The following is a 23,587-nucleotide window of genomic DNA, read 5'->3' as shown; positions in this document are numbered from 1 at the left end:
TTAATCAAGGAAAAAACTAATGTTTCAGAATCCACTAAGTGCCTTTTACAACAAATGAGACCCCTTAAAATCATATAGGCACACGCGCACACAACCTTTATACATATTCTGGTGAAAAAGACGTTTTGTTTACCTTCTGTTGCTCCCCTTTTTGTTCTGTTAAAACTTAAACCTTTTTTTTGTTTACTCAAAGGGAGTGTTCATCATTGGCTTTTGCTATAATATTCAGAAATGAACTATATGTGAGGGGTTAGTATGACAGATCAAATATTGTTACACTGACATTTGATCTTTTTCGAAAACACAGGAAAACCAAGAAAACTAAAAATGTTTCCAGTAGTCTGGTTCCCTGACTCCACGAAAGATGTTTGATCAATTATAAATGCCGAATATTGTAAGGTAAGGGAACCAGTCCAGCTGGCCCGCACCCGTTCGTGAAAATGTATCCAATAGCAAAAACAATTTGGACTGAAAAAATGGTAAATTTGGAGCAGTAGTTAAAAATAGTTAGGTTTTTCCAACGGTGGTCGGCCGACCACCGTTGGAAATTTATACAAAAATACAATTTTTCTTAAAAATGACTTCACACCAGGTGCCATAATTTTATAGGATGCTTCAGACTGTCATTTACCAGCAACCTAGTAAGGTTTTTCGTAAACATTTGATAGTTGTTCTTCGAAGTTTGCCATTGTTATATATTCCCTTTAATGGGGAAAAGATTTCTAAAGACAGCCTTAGGGTTAGATTGTCCCTATCGTGCTCACTGCCCAAGAAGGAAGCATGTGTTTGTACTTTTGAACTTTATTGTTTACGCGTAAAGAAAAGCGATAGCCTTTTGACACCATTACATAAAACAAACACGCCAACCAGGCGTAAAATGAAAAAGAAACAAAAGAAACAAACACAACCCAACGGAATACAAAGGCAGAGTTTTACCGCCCCACTAATATCCGTTAAGGAGAACACATGATCCTATACACCGATAATTGAGGATAGGGTTCAGAATATAGTGGAATTCCAAGTGCGTGGCGATTGGTTTATATAGCTTGCCAAATCCCAAATTCAAACATAAACAAACATAACTATTAGCAGAGTTTATTGGTCTCTCTTCTTGTCTCAATACAGAAAAAAGTGATAGAAAATACAACAAACACTAACTGATACACTTGCCATGAAAGCAGTTGTTTGCAAATGAACTTGATAATAAAATAAATGTGCGTTCATACGAAATTCAAATTAGCAGCAAAGATACACAGACTTTGCAATTCTATTTTCGCCATGAATTAGGATGTATAAACAGGAACTATGTCGATGCTTTATTTAAATCCTCTGAATAATTTTGTCCATAAAGTTGGCCTGAGCTTTTGTTCAATGCCTTGTAGTTTCCTGCTTACAAGTGTATTATGTATTTTGTCCGGCTTAAAAGCCTTTCGTTTATTTGAAATAATTTACGACTTGAAATAATGCATCCACCAACCACTGTAATAAACAAAAAAGGTAAAATTGGAAAAAGTTATTGATGTCCTGCTTACCAATTTGGAGTGGAATAGTTGGAACAACGTCCTTCTGAAAGAAGTGTTCTAGAATATGACTTCAAGTTCGATGTTGGAAAATATCCCAAGGGCGATTACGACTGCCTTTTGAGGCGAAATAATGTAAGCGATGTGGGTAGCCGACTAGCTCTGATCACTTTCTGCGTTCAAATAATTTATAGCGCCCTTTGGGCTGGCTTTAAGTGGAAACGACAAAGGATAATCCTGCCACGGCCATAACAATAATGACACTTACACTGCGCCTAGAAACAGACAAGTGGCAAGACAAGACAATTGACAATTCTTGATCAAAGGCTGAAAATGGATGGATCAGTCTATTCTGGACGCAGGGGTTTTCCAGCCTTTGATTAATAGATTGTTTCAGAGGTTGTTTCTTTTCTAAACAAGGTTACAATTCGCAAGGAGGGGGCGCACGGTAGAGGGGGGATTTATTTTCCCGATGTCGGGGTCACTAGACTGTTATTAGACAATCAAAAGTTCTTGGCAGTACTATAGGGGGAGGCCTTGAGAGGGGCGTGGCCCAATTCCCGTCCCTCACTCCACTGTTCGTTGGTTGATTCATAGAGCAACTTCGATCTACGGTTGCTCGGGGCCGTTTGTCAAGGTGCTTTGCATGAGGGTGTGGCACACATTGCTATTGAACGACCTTGAAAAAGCCACCCAAAGGTAGGTTGGGGTGCTAAAAAACCCTAAACTGAGCAATGTTTAAATGTTATTTACGGCAGTTTGGAAAGAAGTTAGAACCCCATTTTCCCTTAATTTACCTGACTATCAAGCGTTACCAATGGATATTGGAAATTTTTATTCATTGCTTCATTTCAGGCCTTTGGTTCCTTGCGTATAAACTGCAAAGTGTCACCCACTGAGAACACCCACTTGAAATGCACTCAATGCAAATTTCCAGCCACTCCTTAATTTACCAAATTCCGGACCCGCCATTGCCATGTATTACGATTAAAATTTAACAACAAGTACTTTATAATTGATTTGTAGTACATGCAGCATAAATAAACAAGATGTGATAGCATCGATGATAAGCGATTCATCCCAATGGTCTGGTCTATATTTGCCTCTTTCGAGTCACCAGTGAACTGCGATCTGTCAATAATTACGATGCTACTTTGTGCCTTTCCACCAAATACAAACTGCCACAGTTTGCTATACAAATCCCTTTTTTTTTTAACAATCCAGCTTATATTAAGTAACTAGGCATTTCGTCAAGTGTCATATGTGATTCCCAATCTCTGAACACTTACAAAACTAGATTGAAAACATATTTGTTCAACTCATAGATACTTTTCTTTTGTTTACTCTATTTCATGTTTTTGTTAGTTCCAGTATTTATGTATTATATATTTGTAAAGCGCATAGAAACACGGCGTATATGAAGGCTATATAAATGTTAATTATTATTATTATTATTATTTTATTGGGAACCTAAATATATTTCAGTACAAAACTTTCGTTTCTCCCTTTTATCACGACTGTCGAGGTATTATCTTTCAATATATAAAAGCCCAATATAAAAGTACAAAGATTATACCCCAAATCCCAGCCGATTATAAGTGTAACAATGGATAAATCTGTATGCCATGTATTACAATTAAAATTTAACAACAAGTACTTTATAATTGATTTGAAGTACATGCAGCATAAATAAACAAGATGTGATAGCATCGATGATAAGCGTTTCATCCCGATGGTCTAGTTTATTTGCCCTCTTTTGAGTCCCCAGTGAACAGGCACTGATCTGTCAATAATTACAATGCTACTTTGGACAAGACTGTTTACATTTTTTTGGACAGGACAATGGCTGTGCCTTTCCAGCAAATACAAACGGTCACAAGCTATAATAATTATCATTACAGTATGTATAAACTAATGATAGACGGGGATTCCCGATACGAATTGCAAAACAAGTCATTCGGTTGTCCGTAAAAATGCAGTTCATGACCAGGTTTCATATTGTAAAGGAACTCCCACAGATTGTGTTACTGAAGAGTAACGATTGGACTTGGAAAAAACCCAATAAACATTACAAACAATATCCGAAGTAATAACTCAAGTGTCAACCTTCTAAGTTGAAGTTGCATGCTTAATGAATTTGGGCAGCGTATATTTCACAGCGAATTAAATGACATCGTTTAGAAATAATAAGTAAGTAGGAAATAATGGCCACTTTTTGTTTTGAAACAATCTAGCTTACATTAAGTAACTATGTATTTCATTTTGAAACCGAAATACCTTTCAGGACAAAACTTGTAATATGTCAAATATGTAAAAAAAAATTAATATATAATAATATAAACATAAACATAAATAAAACTTACAAAATTCCAGCGGATTATAAGTATAACAATGGATCGATATGCATAACACACAACATATTCCTCTTGATGCAAACGAGAACAAAATTGCTATCATACAACTTTTTAATCTCCTACGGAGGTATGCGAAAACATATACGAACATTAGAAGTGAATAAGATTATCTACAAATGATATTTACAAATGAGCCGCTTTTTAATACAGCGTGAAGTTGATCACTAAATCTTGACCAAAATGGAAAGAAGAAAACTATAATTCTATGTAAGAACACACGATGAATGAAACTTGTAGGTTTGCATGGCGGACATGAACAAAGTATTTACACACGATAACTTGTTTTGCATCTCATCACAGAAAGCTCCCAACTTTCTCTTGCAAATGTAAAAATATTTAATGTCGCTATAATGACTCTACGAGCAATGTACACATCGGGTGGTCCACGCCATCCTAATTTAATCCCGACACTATTTTATGTCGTAGCCATTTTTGGACAAACTTTAATCTTTTGTTGAATTTCCAGCGTTAATTTATCTTATATCACCCGCTGTACCGACGTATCGCATTTTTTTGTGTTTCGAGAAAAACCGATTTAAAGTTGGTCATTATTTTGTAGGTTCATTCCATATACCCTCTGTGTAAGAATTCAAGCTGTTTCGTTTTTGCTAGTAAATTATAGATTGAACTTTATTGTATGCAATCCGTGTGCGTCTGAGTTGCTAAGTTTTTGAGAAATTCTGCTCCAAAGTTATTCGTCACTTCGTGAAACAGATATTTATCATGTTTACAACGCGCGTAATAGTGGCCATGTGCCAGATACAGAGATACGTCGGTTCGTGACACGCTAAATTCCAATTTTTCATGTCGAAGCTGCTTTGTGACGTCATAGCACTATGGGAATTAGCGTGTAAAGCGGCGTATCGGGATACGTCACTTCGTGGTGCAGCATTTTTCATTTTTTAGAGATACGCCGCACAGTCTAATTAGCGTTCTTAGTTAATTAGAACTCCGATCGGAATAAAACTTTCTGAGAATGAGCACTTTGATGAAATAATAACGTTATTGATAAAAACTCAATTTGGCAAAAAATCGAGATACGCCGGTTCGTGGTGCGACCGACGGTTTGAAGGGAAAACTTCAGTCACGTATAGTCACGTGCACCGTCCGATTGGAATATCTCACCCCGGTATTAATCAGTCACTAGCGAATCAAAATTATTTTGGAAAGAAATTGTTTGGAAAGGAAAAACAATATCGCCAAATTCATTTTATTGTCAAAGTCCATCTTCATTGCTATGAATTATTAATATTATAGTCTAATCATAAAGGTTACTATTCAACACGGTTTTTGGTTTACAAATAAAATTGGAAACGTTAAGTTTTGCGGAATTTAGGAAATATACTATGTCAACAAGACGCCCGTTTCGCAGATTACTGATCAGTAAGATAACTTTCCCCCTCCCCCCATTTTTATTGTGGAAAATACACATTAAATATTTCGGTAACCATTGGATCACACTTTCCATTCGTTCTTGAGGTCACAATTTTACTTTCTACACAAAATCACTTGCATCACTGCCGCTGGTTCCATAAGAGCACACGGTCTGGTTCCCTATGTGGCAATATTAGAAGACAATTGACGCTACAAAGAATTCATTTTGTTTTCAAACTTACACTTCAAATTTGCAATCGCTGAAAGAAGGTCCTAATGGTATGCTAGACTCTTTCTTAGAATATGACTTCAAGTTCGATGTTGGAAAATATCCCAAGGGCGATTACGACTGCCTTTTGAGGCGAAATAATGTAAGCGATGTGGGTAGCCGACTAGCTCTGATCACTTTCTGCGTTCAAATAATTTATAGCGCCCTTTGGGCTGGCTTTAAGTGGAAACGACAAAGGATAATCCTGCCACGGCCATAACAATAATGACACTTACACTGCGCCTAGAAACAGACAAGTGGCAAGACAAGACAATTGACAATTCTTGATCAAAGGCTGAAAATGGATGGATCAGTCTATTCTGGACGCAGGGGTTTTCCAGCCTTTGATTAATAGATTGTTTCAGAGGTTGTTTCTTTTCTAAACAAGGTTACAATTCGCAAGGAGGGGGCGCACGGTAGAGGGGGGATTTATTTTCCCGATGTCGGGGTCACTAGACTGTTATTAGACAATCAAAAGTTCTTGGCAGTACTATAGGGGGAGGCCTTGAGAGGGGCGTGGCCCAATTCCCGTCCCTCACTCCACTGTTCGTTGGTTGATTCATAGAGCAACTTCGATCTACGGTTGCTCGGGGCCGTTTGTCAAGGTGCTTTGCATGAGGGTGTGGCACACATTGCTATTGAACGACCTTGAAAAAGCCACCCAAAGGTAGGTTGGGGTGCTAAAAAACCCTAAACTGAGCAATGTTTAAATGTTATTTACGGCAGTTTGGAAAGAAGTTAGAACCCCATTTTCCCTTAATTTACCTGACTATCAAGCGTTACCAATGGATATTGGAAATTTTTATTCATTGCTTCATTTCAGGCCTTTGGTTCCTTGCGTATAAACTGCAAAGTGTCACCCACTGAGAACACCCACTTGAAATGCACTCAATGCAAATTTCCAGCCACTCCTTAATTTACCAAATTCCGGACCCGCCATTGCCATGTATTACGATTAAAATTTAACAACAAGTACTTTATAATTGATTTGTAGTACATGCAGCATAAATAAACAAGATGTGATAGCATCGATGATAAGCGTTTCATCCCAATGGTCTGGTCTATATTTGCCTCTTACACTTCAAATTTGCAATCGCTGAAAGAAGGTCCTAATGGTATGCTAGACTCTTTCACCGATTCACGAATGTATGCATTGAGTTTCTTCTTTCGACGCACCTGCATTAATGACAAACATAAAACACTCCAAATGAAAAGGTTAGTCAGAATCGAAAAATAGGATAAGCAGTGGATCGCCCAAAGACAAGAGGTTAAGGTTTGCAAAATGGACATCGATTTCTTTCAGAAAACAACCCTTTATATTAAACATTAAAAACCACGCGACCGCCGCAAACCCCATCATGTCCTTGTCAGTTTTAACGTCATTCTCATTGGTAAAATAATCTTAACTGAACAAAAATTGAGAATATTAAAAACAGTACTATACACTTGATTAATCACGATTTAGTATATATCTTCCATGGAAGTCCAGCCCCCCCCCCCCCCCCCCCCCGCTTTACGATTTTCCGAAGCTTCTTGTTTCCCAAATGTTGACAAGAACATCCCTTCTCCTGATCCCTCCCTGAGCAGTGAATAATTCTTCACAATATACTTACTCTGTGGGGACAGCGACGTATAATAGCATCAAAAATGAAGGCGATCACGATTGAACCCAATACCGATATGAGAATAATCCAAACGAGAATATGTGTGCAGGCAGTTGGTGTTACCTCGTCCGTCAAAACGAGCGTTGTTCCTGAAAAGAGAGGAGAGGCAATGAACTACAATATCGGACTTAATATTATTGCTGTATCTGACTCGATTTAACTGATATCTGACTTGATTTAACTGATATCTGACTCGATTCAATTGATATCTGACTCAATTTAATTGATATCTGACTTGCTTCAATTGCTATCTGACTTGATTCGATTGATATCTGACTTGATTCGATTGATATCTGACCTGATTCGATTGATCTGTGACCTGATTCGATTGATCTGTGACTGGATTCAACTTATATCCGACTTGATTCACTGAGTTTCTGCGATGGGCGAATCACATAAGGATTAATCCTCAACCAAATAGACAGTTAATCCACATAAAAATGGTTCCGACATGACACTGCTCCCTACCTGGATTATTGGAGGACTGCATTTCATTGTAAGTTGCCGCTGTGTCATAAGTTGCCGTTGTGTCATAAGTTACCGTTGTTGGGTGAGTTTCAGTAAGGCGCACCCTCGTGCGTGTACTGTCTCCTACAGCAACACCCACTGCCTCACACTCGTAGACTTCCTCATCGTCAACTGCTGCCACTTGGACTGATGCTGAAGTTGAATAGGTGTTGTTCCTCAACGACGATCCTGATTGATAGATTTCAAATCAATCATATTTTGACACACTTAGTAACTATACAAATTTTACCACTAGTCTTGTATAAGAGCAGAAACATTCTTCAGTCACAAGAAGGATAATGTACAAGTTGTCAGGAGCTCTTTATGTGCCGATTTACCAAGGCTCTTGTGCTTATTTGCTTATTTAATCAACGGTGCTCACATGAAACAAACTCTTAGAACTCCGCAAGGCAAGCTGACATAGTTTTTTTTTTTTTTTTTTTTTTAAGTATGATTACTTTTTTTTATTTTTTTTTATTAAACACCCTGTATGGGTGAAGTCCACTCTTAATAGAAACAGTTAAATAAATATAATTGTATACATTTATAACCTAATCATAACGCCAAGAATGCTCATCGTATAAGTGAAAATAATTACGATCATGTACATATTACAATTATGATTCTATTCGACATCTTGATATATTTGTTAACCCCATATTTTATTCAAATCGGGTGATTAAGCTATTCGAAATTTGATAAAAAATAAAACGTCTAAAGGAGTCATTAGATGTTTTATTTCGACATTATCGGATGACGTTTGATACACACAATAAATGCTGCAAAGCCACTAACAAGACGAATTTCGTTCGTCGAGCAGATAAGATAAAGTTTGCGTATGAAAAGTTATGGATTTATTTCTCATTTGTGCAACTTTTTCATATCCTGTTAGTTGCTTAGCTGCAACAATTTCTTCTTAACGGCTTAACAGCATTTACACCACCGGTAGAAAAAAACAAAACGAAGTTAGGAAATAATTTGAACCATTGCAATGGGTCGAATCTACCGTTAGAACATCGTACATGCACAACAACTGAAACATGTTCATTACCACAACTAACCCTCCCCTCTGTATGCTGGACCGCTGCCAAAGTATACAATCATTAAAGTATATCCAACCAAAAGTAAACAAGTGTTCCAAAAAAGTAAATAGAAGTAGACTTTAACAAATGTCACAAAGCTAGTTATCAATGGACTTTAGATAAGAACCCCCCCCCCCCGGGTTGAGATGGCACTCAACATGGTACATGTACCTTCAATACTAATAGAGTTGCCAGGTACGTCTTAAGGTCCGCCGTCGTCTAAGGTTCATAACGTGATAAAGCTAAGGACATCATTTTGAACCCCCCCCCCCGAAAAAAGAACCAATTTTGTTTTTAAGTGACGTCGCAAAAAAGGGCAGCCACTGCGTACACCACCATCTTTTAAAGTGGTCAGAAATTGCCGCAAATCGCACCACTGAGCATCTAGAATCCGAAAAAAAAATTTGGGGCCGGCTTTGACCCCACGCCATAAAATTTTGATTCAACTTTTTGGGGGAATTTAAAAAAAAATCTCCCCCACTCCCAAAAAAATTGTGTTCTGGATCCGCCCTTGAGTCCCGACTGTTTTTAAGCTCTGGAAGGAGCTTCTATATGTGTATTTTTTTTTTCATTAATTGCGTCTAGCGCTTTTATTTCTCGCAACATTGTTTACATTTTTGAGAAAAACATACGTACTAAAAACATAGTTACATTATATTACATTAATTAAAATAAGATGTTACAAAAACTTATTCCAGAAGACTTTGTTTTTCTTCTGTAGTTTAGCTCTCCAATAAAGTTCTCGAATGAAAGTGTCAAAAGTGTTAGTCCACTTATTGTCTTGATAAGTCTTTAATCTTACTTTAAATATGGAATACATTGCTATTGTTATAATCAAATTTATTTGAAATTCGAAATCAAGGCTTGTTACTAAATTAAACATTTTTGGCAATTCAAAACAATGTTTTGGAATATCGCTTGGTAATACTGAGCTGACAGAGTTAAGGCCAAACAAAGTCTCCGGTTTCTTGTTTGCGCGCGCGTCGCCGTAGCCGTGCGCTTAGGCAAAATTTAAAAAAAAAATTCAAACTAAGATGATGTCTGAAAACTGCCAAACTCACTGGTTTGACTGGAATCCTGCTACTGCACAATTTTAACGTGTTTTTAGATGGGGTAACGATCGAGAATGAGTTTTATGTGGTCTCTCTGGGTTCCAATTAATTTAGTCGGGCATCATTTGCAGACATTTTTGTAATTTCTAATTGTGCATCTGGAAGCCAGACTGAAGGAGCAATGGTCGTGAATCTGGAACCTGTAAACGCTTTTTAATTAGCGCAATATGTAAGGGAGCAGACTAATGACCAGCCTGGCAGCTAATGCACGATGTCGATGTCGCTGTATGGCCTAACGTTACTACCGTTTCTCTGATTTTTGTCTTGACTATCCAAATTTCTGGAAACAGTTTGTGTCGGTCGAGATCGTAAGTGTGTGCAGAATTGTCAAGCCTTATGACCTTACTGAGGTCACCTCAAGCTCCTCTCTGAAGGATATTTTTAGGGGATCGAAGCGTCATCTGCAATATCAGCCGACATTTGAAGAACACGAAAGTAGGGATGGAAAAAAAATCCGCGTCGCCGCACTACTTTTGGGGCAAGCTCCATATCGTACCAAACACCGGAGACTTTTTGGGTCTAACTGTCGGGAAAGAAACGTCTGAACTTTAGGAAACTCAAAACCACTTTATCTTAACTATAATAGAACAGTCAAAATGAAACAGCCATGCATTACACGATATTAAAGTTGCGTTTCTCTTGCCCATCAACCTTTTTTTTAGGGCGTCTTCAACCCTGTGGTTTTTTTTTTATTGTTGTGGGTACAAACAGAGAGTAGATTGGCTCCCGGTACATACATTATCGACAATGACCGTTGGGCGGAAACCAGCCCTCCCCGCGACTTATTGTCTGACTGCCAGTAATTCGAATAAGCAATGGTTTTATAATTGAACTGAAACGTGGGCCGATTTGTTTCGGTCCATATCTCTATATATGGGGAAAACATTTTGTATTGTTAAAACAAACTATTTGGAAAGGTATCATTATTATGTTAAGGAATGAAACTCGAAAATTGCACTGGGAATTTAACTTTAACAAAAAGCGATGCTCACCGTAGGCTGGTAGAACTACAAGTCTGACTGTCGTGGAGGCGTTGAGTTCCGTCTGCCCGCCCAAAAACACACGGAGCCACCTCAATTCCACGGGAGGTTGGACCTGTTCCATGACGCAGGTCAGGTTTGCTGTCGTTTCGTACTCTCATCTCACACGTGTCTGCATCGTGGTCTTGATTGCAGCCGATGACGGTAGGATATGGACGACTTGGGGCGACTGATGGTGATTGCCAATAAAACAGAGAGTTAAGGACCGGCGGTACAATTCCATAAGGGGAAAATTGTCTGAGACTCCAGACACACGGATCAGACGTCATAATTGTTATCGACCTTGGCCATGATGTCATGGAGCTGCTGGGCACAGAAATTTCCTAAACACTGTCCGAGACTCAAGACAAAGTACAGGAACGAGACGCCATTATTGTTACCTTCAGCTGGGGCCAATGTCATGTTGCTGCAGACACAGATATTTCCTCAACACAGGAAAAATATTCTTAGCAAAAAAAGGTCACCAGCCAACATGCCATTGGAGTGTAATGCTTTGTGACTGGTTCTGACTTTTGCTAAGCACATAATAATAAGCAATATTTGCTGTCAAGTTCCATGAAATTTGTTCATGAAAACATTATACTAGACAATCAAAATATGAGTAGAAGTGTAAACATTTCCCCACTTTGTACATTTTTCTTTTGTTTTATTAATTTTAAAATAAAACGGGATTAAAATCACAAAATGGACTCACCTTTATCATGTACTTCAACCTGTCCGTCTACCAAAACTTTCAAACGCGGTTTGACCTGAAAGTAGTATGTTCCCTCATTGGAGGCGGTGACGTTCTCAATGATGAGACTGAACTCATTGTCGATATCATAGACGCCCTCTGGGATCCCGTTTTGGGGAGCCACTCTTCCATTGAAGTACGAGATGAGCAGGGATGTCCCGCTGATTGTGTCATAGTACCAGTAAATTGCTTCGACGTCACCTGGCGAGATTTGGCGAGATTGGACGAGAGGACATGGCACGATCCCGCAGTGGCCTCGTTCCAAGAACAAGGCTCCATCAGCGTTCGCTGGGACGAATCCGCCTGAAACATAATAATTAACATGACATGATATATGATTTTATTATACATCGTCTAACAAATGTATTGTGTCAAAGTATTCATCGAGAGTAGTTTATGTACACTCTCTAGCACAGTTTGACCTTTTCTAAAGAAATATGAAAGGTCACATAAATATGTAAATATGTATATACAAATATAAATATGAATTAATGGGGTTAGAAAATTCTGGCACAGTTTGACCTTTTGTGTGGATGGGATGAATAGGGAATAGGTTAAGTTAACTAGAGGAATATAGGTGCACGGAGATAATTCATGCCATCAAGGGACGACCACCAGTCACCGTACAGACGCATGGAATATGGATCTTGGATTTATCATATACCCTTTATCGTGGTTAAAACAGTCATCGGGCTGTATCCTGCAAGTATGCTGCGGTGAGTGTTTGTTTTTTTAACTTGGAAAACGCAACTTCATATATTCTTCGATAATTTACAATTGACGTACGGCATCTTTCTGTGAAGATGTAAAGATTGATACACTCGCTCAGCAGTTATACACATTTACAGCCCATTGTCCGGTATTGATCCCCAAATAACAGGCCGACAGCCCACTAGGCTCGTGCGCAATCGGTCGGATTAACCACCAATCCATAGTCCACTGGCCACATGGACAGTTATATACGACAACACTTCCCGTCAATTGTCGGAGGATTATCTCACACAGCTGTTCGTTGGCATTGCACCACCATTTGCAATATACATGTAGATACATAACAATACAGTATTGAAATTGTAATATTTTTTCAATACCTTATGCAATCTTTCCCATAGAAAAGGTCAAACTGTGCTCGGTTCCTTAACCTAACCTATTCCCTATTCATCCCATCCACACAAAAGGTCAAACTGTGCCAAAATTTCCTAACCCCATTAATTCATATTTATATTTGTATATACATATTTACATATTTATGTGACCTTTCATATTTCTTTAGAAAAGGTCAAAGTGTGCTAGAGAGTCTACTTAAAGTTTTACTCTCTTTTTTTTTTGCTAAAGGCAAATGCATTTTGACATCATTGTGTATATACTGTATTTTCAATGTAAACAAAAGTCAAATCATAAAACACCACCGCTACCAGATTTTCCCTCATAATTGTGTGAATGCAGTGACATAATTGTTACTAAGGAAAAGCCAATGCACACAGCGTGGTTCTCTGGTTTCTCCCCATGATGTGGTTAGGATTTCCCGAGTGGTATTTTCCCTTACTTCCCAAACCAGTTTTGATTTTTTTTCGAAATTCACCTCAATTTTGTTTTTATTGCTATTTATGTAATAAACGTGTTATTCACTTTTGAATGAGACATTGAACCAAAAATCCACCGACGTTTAGTTGTTGAAGTATTTCTTCACAAAAATCAAACTATTAGCAGCCAGGCAATAATTCGGCTCTCGCAGGGTGGGTTTTTGCACAAAATGAAACCCTTCTGTAGAGGGTTGCCGACGCCCAAGATCGGAGTATATGTTTTCATCAAACAAATCATCAAACATTCAAATTAAAATCGCTAGGGGAAAAAACATCAATTTTTGAACATTTATGGGGTATGCATTATGAGGTATTGCAATTTCCCGTGTAACCCCTTAATAGTTAAGGACTTTAACATTCAGTTTAATTGTAATTTGATCATGAGTTTGAAATTAAAAACTTTACATTTACAATCCAAGCATCTCGATCACATCATAAGTCCGCCAAAAGATATAAATTTGTGACTACTTACAGCATAACAGCAATGATATTGCAACACAAGGCATTCCGACTCGCCTTGTCAGGTTTGCCCTCTCTGTAATGGAAAAAAATGGAAAAAGCATTTAAATCAATTAATTTGAACTCTTTTTCCCGAATTAATTTTGTTTTAAATATATGTTTAATTACATTGACGCCTTAACGCTAATTTTTCTCAGGACCTTATACGAATATCAAATTAGCAGCAAAACTAAGACGTTTTAAGCTTAGCTATTGTGGAACATTAAGATACCTTTTAGTTTTTAATCCTTGCCGCGTTAATAACAGAGTAAAGTGATCAATTCCGATGCTTTTATCCATCAAGAGATAGTTTAGGTGTAAGGCTTTTGGGTTTTGTTAATATTTTTCCCCCGTTTAACAGTTCATTTGATACTTTGTCCGGTGTAAAAGCCTTTCTTTATTTCCACTCATTACCGACACGAAATAACGCATCCACTTTGAAGCATACTGTAATAATCATGAAAAAGTACACATTAAAGAAGATTGTAGTCCTGCTTATTTTTGCGAAATAGAATAGTCGGCACAATGTCCTTCTAAAAGATGTGTTCTAGAATTTATGAGGCTCATCAAACCTTACTTAACATAGACTTCAAGTTCAATGGTAGAACCATTAAGTTCTTTGTTGAAGAATATAAAGAGTGCTTACTACTTTGATTCTACATTCCATGATTCTACATCGATAATCGAGGGCAGGGTCCAGAAAAATGTGGTTTTCCCAGTGTGTGGCGATTTCTGTATACATGTATTTTATGATAGTTTGCCCAATTCAGACATAAACAAGCATATTTATAGCAGAGTGTAAATTTCGTCTCCATTTTTATCTCTGTAAGTGATATATAAAAAAACTAACTGATATACGTTTACTATAATACAGGGTGTCCCCCCCCCCCTTAAAAAAAGAAACCAACAACCTCCAAGCGCCTTCTTGGATTTGTGATGTATTTCATTAAATGTTGTGGAAAAAAAAGGCTCATTGGATTTTTTTAGGGGGGGGGGGACACCTTGTAGTAATTATTTGCATATGAGTTTGATAATAAGATAAATGGGCATTGAAAAATCACAGGCCGATCTGACAATACAGATGACACTTATTCACATAAAACATTTTAAGAATTTCAGAAAAATGTCAATGAGCGATTAGATGCAATGAACCAAAAGTCTCTCCCACATGTTAAGCCTTCCTACCTTGGGAAAACGTCTCCATTAATCGAGGGGATAGACGTTGTTATGGTTGCGGATAACCCGCCGCAGCGATTACACGCCGCTGAGAGAGGGCGCTATCACGACCAACCAATATCACCCACGATTCGGGCCACGAACCCGTCGGAACAATGTCAACTCCTTAAATCTCCCCCCGAAAAATGGGGGAAATTAGTGCGCATGTGCGACTTCTGCAGGCAATTACTGCTCCTTTTCAGTCCTACACATACTGCACAATACAAAAGATCTGAACAGTGAAGTTGCACAAAGGTCTTGCTGCAACTTTCTCATTACTGGCAGAAATTTTAAACGGTTTGCTTCGGAACTACTATGAATTGTTTTGAATGTGCGCTGCATATATTAGGACAAACACTTGCGTGCGCATTACACAACCATTACGAATTGGCCAAGACGATGTTCCGACGGGTTTGTGGCTAATACTAGTTGGTCATGATAGCGCCCTCTGCCTTATCGTGTATCAAACCATAACATCGTTTGGCCCCTAGACTATATGGGTGCAAACCTGTAAATAGGCCTAAACCCATCCGCCGAGCTCATAAATATAAGGTATACCCTCAAAATATTCTATATTAGAGAGTTCTGAGAGCCATAACATTGGGGAATTGAAGAGATATGGCAATGAACCTCTGGCCCGGACTCGGGGCTTCCAATTCTGAGCATTTTGTATACAATTGGGCTCGAAAGTGGCGCTTTTTTGCCAAGCTGTGGAGGGATCAGTTTTCAAGATGGCTACCGTTCCGCTTTGGGAAAAATAGGGGTCGTCTTCTTTGGGCGAGAATTTCTCGAAAAGTCAATGGTCAACCCACCAAAAAATGAAAAGAATTTGAAAGATGACATGTCGATCATCATGTTTCTGTGCAGTTTAAATACCTGTAAGAGTTTTGAGTATTTTTCAAAGAATTTTGAAGCATGGGCATTTAGCACTAGTGGCTAAGGGAATTCTTTTGCACTGTTGCAACCATATACGTCTCCATCCCAATTCGCTGTGGTTTCCTTCAGCGCAATAAAAAAAGTAGACTTGAATTCAAGCTATTAATTGGCCGGGATTAGTTCGCCTGCGCCGCTGCGTTGACGTCCAGGGGCTGCGTGCAGTACTAATAATGGATGTTTCCCAAGAAATACGATAGACTTTCATTGACCCTCTCAATGGAAACGTAATGCCATGCATAAATGAATATCCGTTCGAAATCATAGTGGTCAAGGCTTTAAAAAGGAGGGGGGGGACAGAAATAGAAAATGAACGAAAACAGAGAAAACAGCAAGCAAACGACAGCGGGTCCCAATAAACATTGTGCGTGAAGAAGTCGCCGATTTCCTCAAAAGGTGGTCATACTAGCTAATCAAATTTTACATTATTTTAAAGCTTATGGTATTATGTATGATTAGTGAAAAAAATCAAGAAAATTCATCAATGCAAACCAGAGATATCGTTGATTTTGTAAGGCAATACTATTTTCCTCCTGCACAATTAGAATCCTGTAGATCTTAGGCCAATATACTTCAGCTGTTAAAAAAGATGTTCATTGCCCTTTCATATTCTTTGTCAAAGACTTAACACCAGATATTAGGCATTCCAAGTGGTATTAGATTTGATTGCATGATGTTATGTACCCAAAATGTTATCTGTGAACACCCTTATGCAAATACATCGTAAATGCCATGCAATGTTTCAAGCACTGCGTAACACATACATTTGTACCAATAACCCAATAATTGGTATATACAAGCAAATACTAAGTGTGGAAATTACATTGTCCACAAACAATATTGAATTGCACACAGACAATATATACATTGCCCTCAGTGCCCCACTTGAATAAAAATGAGTGCACCTCAGGTGCCCCGAGCAGCTTAACCCTATAATTACTCCGCTGTCGAAGCGACGAAAAGAAACCTCTAGCAGAAGTTACAATGCAGATTGTTTTAAATCATCAGAAGCCAAACTCCCTAAAACAATTTCAAAATCAAAAGATAAGATAAGTTTGCGGTAGCACCATTTGAATAAATCTCTTTTCTTAGTATGTGTGGTTCTGAAAAGAACCACACATACTCAGGTTCTTTTCAGAACCACACATACTAAGAAAAGAGATTTATTCTATACTTTCCACCATGCAAACCTTCAAATCTCATCAAAATCAAATACTATGAAACGATATATATGATTTTGATGTCTGGCGATGTGTGACGAGAAACAAAAGTAGGGAATCGAAGGAAAACGTTTTTCAATGACTCACCAATTGCTTCCACCAGCATCTGCAATGTTTTGATGATGATTCTCCGGAGACACTCTAATGCTGTCGTCAAGGCCTCCCATTCGTCGTTAATTTGGTGCGACAGAGTCAAGCGGTTTTTCGAGTTCGGAACCCACAGATCGCCAAATTCTGAGTGAAAACAGAAACGTCTCTAATATTTGAATTTTCACTTGTTAATCCAGAGTTATCTTGGGGATGGGGGGGGGGGGGAGGAGGCAAAATTAGAAGGACCCACTGATGGAGGACTTGAGTCCGGAAACGAGTCCATTTTTGACTCGTGACGGCTCAGACTAGTGGCCTTTTATACTGGGCTTGACACGGACTCGGCTAGTGGCTGACTCAGACTACCCGTCGGACTTGAATGAGTCCATTTAATTAAAAAGTGTTTACTTTTGAGCAAAAGGTTTAATTTGTCTTTAAAAAGCGATTCCACGTCTGTTGCGTTATCAATTTTAACTTTGCCCGGGAAGATCTTCTAGATGTCTTACTAGGCTGTAGAATATTGCAAGAGACCGACACAACAGTTACTGTTTCCTCAGCGTACGCTAGGGCTCTGCTATGAAAAAAAACCCACTGGACTCGGACTTGGGTCGAATTGGACTTGGACTTGAGCCGGACTCGGACAAAACTGTACTCAAACTTGGCTGGGACTCGATCCTTGGTGGACTGCAGTCGGCTCGGACTTGGATGAGTTGGAATTGACTACATCATTGGTAGGGCCTGACCGAATGGGTTTCACGTTCGAAAAGATAGGAGGGGTGGGCTGCTTTCTTATTTTAAGTTTCAAAAACCAGTCGAAGGAAAGGAGGGAAAGATGTCTAGCCAAAACTACAGTAACGTTTTAACAATAATTTGTATTATACTCGTTAATGGTTAGTTCTATAAAATCATAAAAAATTGGCATCATTTACCCCCCGGTCTGTAGTGCGATTGTTTGATTTGAGTGTTTTTCCTTGAATAGTAGTCCGAGTATAACCCGTTGTTCACAGAACCCTCTCTCCGTTCCAATGTCTGATTATTTATATCTAATCATGCAAATTTATGTGACCCCGCTCGCAAGCCAATCCGAGTCGACTTTACTTCAATCGTGAGGTCGTTTCATTCCGAAATCTGGACTAAGTCGTTCATTGGTCAATTATGATGCTGTGTTTTTGTAATAGAACAACGGGCATAGAAAAGACTATAAAACCTAGACATGACATTGGCTCTCCAAAATGTTCGGAAAATGCTGCGCGTGACGGGCAAAAGAGCGTTATTAACATAATGTGATGATCATTCGAAGCCTAAGCTTGGCCCATCACAAAACATAATCGTTACAAGCTGCGCAAGGGCGGATCCAGAATACAATTTTTGGGAGGCCAAAAAAATTTGTGACCCAAAAAAGTGGGTCAACAAAATTAGGGCGTGTGGTTCGGGATTTGGATTCTAGATGCTCTGTGGTGCGATCTGAGGCAATTTCTGACCACTTTAAGCAATGTTTTTTGAGGAAAAGATGGTGGTGTACTCATTGCCTGCCTTTATTGCGATGTCACATAAAAAAAAAATGGTTTCATTTGGGGGGGGGCATGGCCCCCTTTGGCCCCCCCCCCCCGGATCCGCCCTTGAAGCTGCGTGACGCAGCCTTTTTTGCTCAATTCACAAAGTAAAAGCATAATAGATGTGACTACATTTTATTTGTAGATGACTATGATGCGACAACGAGTATATAGAATGCCAGTCTAGTGGTTACGGTGTTTAACTCGTACGATGGTGCGTGGTTTCAAACCCTGACAGGAACATGGTGCTTGTGCCCTTAGGCAAGACACTCCACCCAGGAGTATGAATGGGTGCCGTACCTGTGTGAGTAGAGGACCAAAATATGTGCGCTGAAATCGGCTGCTGCGTGGTCTCGTGGCCTGATGAACAGGGAAATAAGCGCTATGAGATTGTTGATACGATGAAAAGCGTTATACAAACACTACAATTTATTCATTTTATTCAAGTTTTATTATAACTGAAGACCCGATATAGAAAGCGCCCGAGGATTGGTCAGAATCTCGAGATCAAGCCGCAATCTTTTTTTTGCATAGTTAATCACCGAATATTGACATATATTACAGCGGAAGCCGTGAAAGAGAAACGCACCGCCGTGAGAAAGAAAGAGGTACCTGGCCTGAACGGGCTTCCGTAGTAATGGGCTTCCGTACGAATGTACAAAGTCAATCTATTCATAACAATAATGTGCAAACTATTGGTTCTTCCCGTATTTCGCAATACCACTATGTAATGTGATACGCGCCCATATCTATTCAATTATGTCAACATAGTGTCTGTACTGAAAACAAAAGGTTTTTTTTCTTACATTATCACATTAAAAATATATTATGAGAATCATTTTTTTTCAAGCGGGCAATTTCACATAAAGGCCGGTCTTATCCTCCGTTTGGTGAAAGGGTGGGTACCGGTATTTGAGATATGGTGCCACTAAGGAGACACGTTATCGTAATTTCTTTGCACGATGGGAGACATCGGTCATTAGGGAGACATTGTCATGTCTCCCTAATGTCACAGCCCCCCTTTAGAGGCACAATTTTAGTGTCCCAATTAGATTGTATTTGTTGCTTTAGGTGTAATTAGTAAACATACCGAAATTCGTGGAAAAAGGACAAGGGAATATTGGGTTAGGGCACATTTAAGTTTAAAAAATGTTGTGCACATGTCTAAGGGGATGTCTCCCATATGTCCAATCCAGGGTAATTATAATTATTATAATAATTAAAGGGTGATGGCTTAGTTTTTGTTGATGGGGTATTCAGTGGTATTGCCTTCCGCATATTCGTAGAGCGAGGCCGGAAGGGAGTGGACGGGGCCTTGAACGGGAGGGGTGACCCTATTCCCCTCCCTTCACAGCAATGTGCGTCACTGTCCATTGGTTGCTCGGGGCATCACTTATAAATTAAAACAATCGGTGGGACGGTGTACGGTAAAGGACTCACCTTCGGCAGATGCCATGGTTTTAGCTATGGTGGCAGATGACATGGTGTTCGTGTGTCTTTTATCCAAGGCTGAAAATCTGTGTGGATCAATAAATCAGAAGAATTTTTTTCAAGTTCAGGGGGAAGTTAATCACGAATCCGACTACGTGATCACTGTACACTCACAAGACAGGTGAATCAGCAGGGTAAGAACAATCAAATGCAACAGGCAATCTTTGTGCGGTTTGTTTTTGGTTCAATAGGAACAGGGTTTAGGCAAAATGCTTCCATGTCATTGCAAAACTTATTCCTCCCGTTTGCGGCCGTCTCACATTATTTTTATCTCTTGTCATATGCACAAAACACCAACACAAGTTTAGATTTTTGAAGACATTAATTTAGCAAACATAGAACTGTCATTGTAATGTTACTTTGAAATGTTGGCTTGTATGTTACTGTTTCAGACGGAAGAGTGTCTTTTCACGTAAACGGCAAAATTCGTGTCTTTGGTCTGAAATCACGAAGTAAAAGTTTATATTACTATGCATCATTATGTGAACAAATGCATGTTCATTTTGACAAATCAAATTGATACACAAATTGATTGTTATACTTAAATTTACTCATGTTCTGTTTTTTGCCCCTTCACATCAATATTTTATTTTTTCTTAATCCACCCTAAAGTATACCATTTGTTCGCTGTATTATAAACCTTATATAATATATTCTTTGAAGCAAATATTGTTCGCTTGAAAGAATTACCTCTCAGCTCGTTTGTTCATTACTTCAGTGAAATCAAATGAATTTAACGGATAGCACTGTTTACGCATCTTATCCTTCCCTACTTTTATCAAAATCTGTACTACTTCTTGCATAAAAGCGAAATACAATTTGGAATTTGTTTTTAATTTACCACTTAGACTGCTCAAGCCAAATTCACCAAGGATTTTTTTGTAATTTCTTTTTCCCCCACCCCAAAATTATGACATGTGGCTCCCCCCTAAAAGAGCAAGTTTGTCCAAAGATTGTGTTTTTACATGCAGTTTTAATTTCAAATTTGTCATCTATTGCAAACAGTCTGGAAATATTACTCTCCTTTTGTGCTTACTTTGCAAACGTTTTCTAAATGGATGCCCCGCGGACAAACATTTCAGCGAAAATGGGCATTCATTGTACATTCTCATTTTGGCTTAAAAACCAGTGCCACGTAAACACTCTTCTGGTGGTAGAAAACAATGGAATCAAGTGAATTTGGGTTTTATAGTGTTTCATTAATATTCTCTGAAATTATCAAACAATGTACCCGAAATTTCGTATGAGAGATCATTTTTGAGTAACTGACTTAAGTCCACGTGGAGGCTACCAAGCCTCCTGTTGACAGAACCGTCTTAAAATTGTTATTAAGTGAAGAAATTGAGAACAATAAATCATACAGGCATTGTGTGACTGTCACTACAAGTCCTGTTTCCCGCCAACTTAATTATTATTGTAGTCTTTGATATAAACTAAATGTAAGGGAATATAAGGGAACGCAGCACAATTAACAAACTCATAACGAAGTGTACATCAGCTACAAAGTTCCGAAGACATCCGATTGTTCCGGCACCAACCTAACACTGACCCGTAGCGCAACAAAGCACCCGGCCCGGTCTTGCGAGTACGCCGAACCAAAACTCCCTCAGTATAGGCCGTGGGCCAAAGCCTGTAACGTGCAGTTTCGTCTTTACTTTTTAGCAAATGTAACTGTACCACACAAGGGCGATCGCGATGCATCGCTGCATTCTCCATCAACTCCTGGCGACGCTGACTAGTTAAAACAGAGCGTACTGCGCTACTTCGAAGTCTGCGCGCCCCATATCTGCTCACACGTTATCTCCTACCCGTAACGTGAAGTAACGTACATTTTTTTTTTTAAAGATCATTCAGGAGCCCAGTTTTACGCCTCCAAAAGCAAGTATTCTGGGTAAAGAAATGGATAACAAAATAGTGTGACACTCATTTACTTGAAACTGAATGATTTTGATTGACTATTGTGATTGATTTGTGTTGTAAAGGGACGACAGTGGTACGTACGTTTAATATAAATCCTTATAACGCCACGTCGAAATCTCATCAGGCTCATGTTTGAAAGGATCGATTCTACAAAAAAATTTAAGCACCATGTCGCGCTTAAAATAATAATGACTTATATTATTTATTCCGACTTCCTATTTGAAAGCATATGAACTTAAAACAAAGAAGTTATGGCAAAAACACTATTTTTGACCAAAAATTGACAAAATAATGAGGAAAAATGTCATCATAACGTTAATGTGCAATTTGGGCCAACGTGAACGACCGGATTCAGATTCAGCACTATCGAATTAGTGAAGTTCACCTTATTGCAAGTTGACACCAAAAAGGTAAGACGAACCTCAACTTCTAGACCTGATACAGATTTGGGCCCATGGCCTAAGTAGCCCTGCAAGTTGCTCTGTCGCACGACGAATTATTACACATGCAGCATTGATCAAAACACCACACAAAAGTGTGATTGAATACAAATATCTAACACAGTATAATGTCTTTCAATGTATTATTATAGAACCAATATAGTCACTCGTTATACATGTAGTAATAGTTGTATTTGTGACTTTGTTTTGGTCGTCTTTTAAATTAGGGAGTAAATATGGCTTGGGCCGGTTTTCGTAATTGTAACAGGTTGGTCCGCCTGTAGCGACTGAAAGAAACTCCTGTTAATACGAATTTATTTTTTACAGTTCAGATCAGGAAAAAAGAATAAGAAATCGATCCCCAATATTTTCTGATGATTGTCGTTAATCGAAAGTTTAAGGGTTATCATGTATAAAAACAAGCTTCTGTACGTATAAGTCGACGAGTGCAATCCCTTATAATTTACCTTATTTAGTGGAGATCAATAGCACATCAATAGCAGATAGATAGAAAAAAAAACCTTTCCCTCTTGAAATCATTCGCATATTTCAGGTTGATTGGATAAAGCGTTACAAATAAATTACTTGGAAGTTCATTCATCGTTTTGCTGTTTTTGTAAATGAGCTTCGCATGTACACACAGTTTTTAAAACACATTTCCCTGGAAGGATAACAACACAATCATCCTTTGTGAAAACGGGCGGAAATAGTCACCTTATCGTACTTAATTGCTGGGAAAAGAAGAGACAATTTTGAGGTTCAGCCGACACATGGTCATATGTGAATATCGCCGCCACTGTAAACGTTGATAAAATATTGTTAAGTATAATCTATTTAAAAGAACAATAGATGGTCTCACTAATTACCCTATTAAAAAGATGAATCATACACAGTACTTGCTTTCATATAACAACAAAATTGTTCCTGAAAAGT

General features: G+C 38.6%; 1 pseudogene; it reads right to left on the bottom strand.

Annotated features, from left to right (window-relative positions):
- Positions 1–5,429: 5,429 nt before the first annotated feature.
- Positions 5,430–20,286, bottom strand: LOC119736754 (annotated as a pseudogene).
- Positions 20,287–23,587: the final 3,301 nt, after the last annotated feature.

This window comes from Patiria miniata, unplaced genomic scaffold, assembly GCF_015706575.1.
Source record: "Patiria miniata isolate m_02_andy unplaced genomic scaffold, ASM1570657v1 HiC_scaffold_3, whole genome shotgun sequence".
Classification (NCBI taxonomy): Eukaryota; Metazoa; Echinodermata; class Asteroidea; order Valvatida; family Asterinidae; genus Patiria; species Patiria miniata.
Note: the sequence above shows the minus strand (reverse complement) of the source record. Positions and strands in the feature narration are given on the sequence as shown.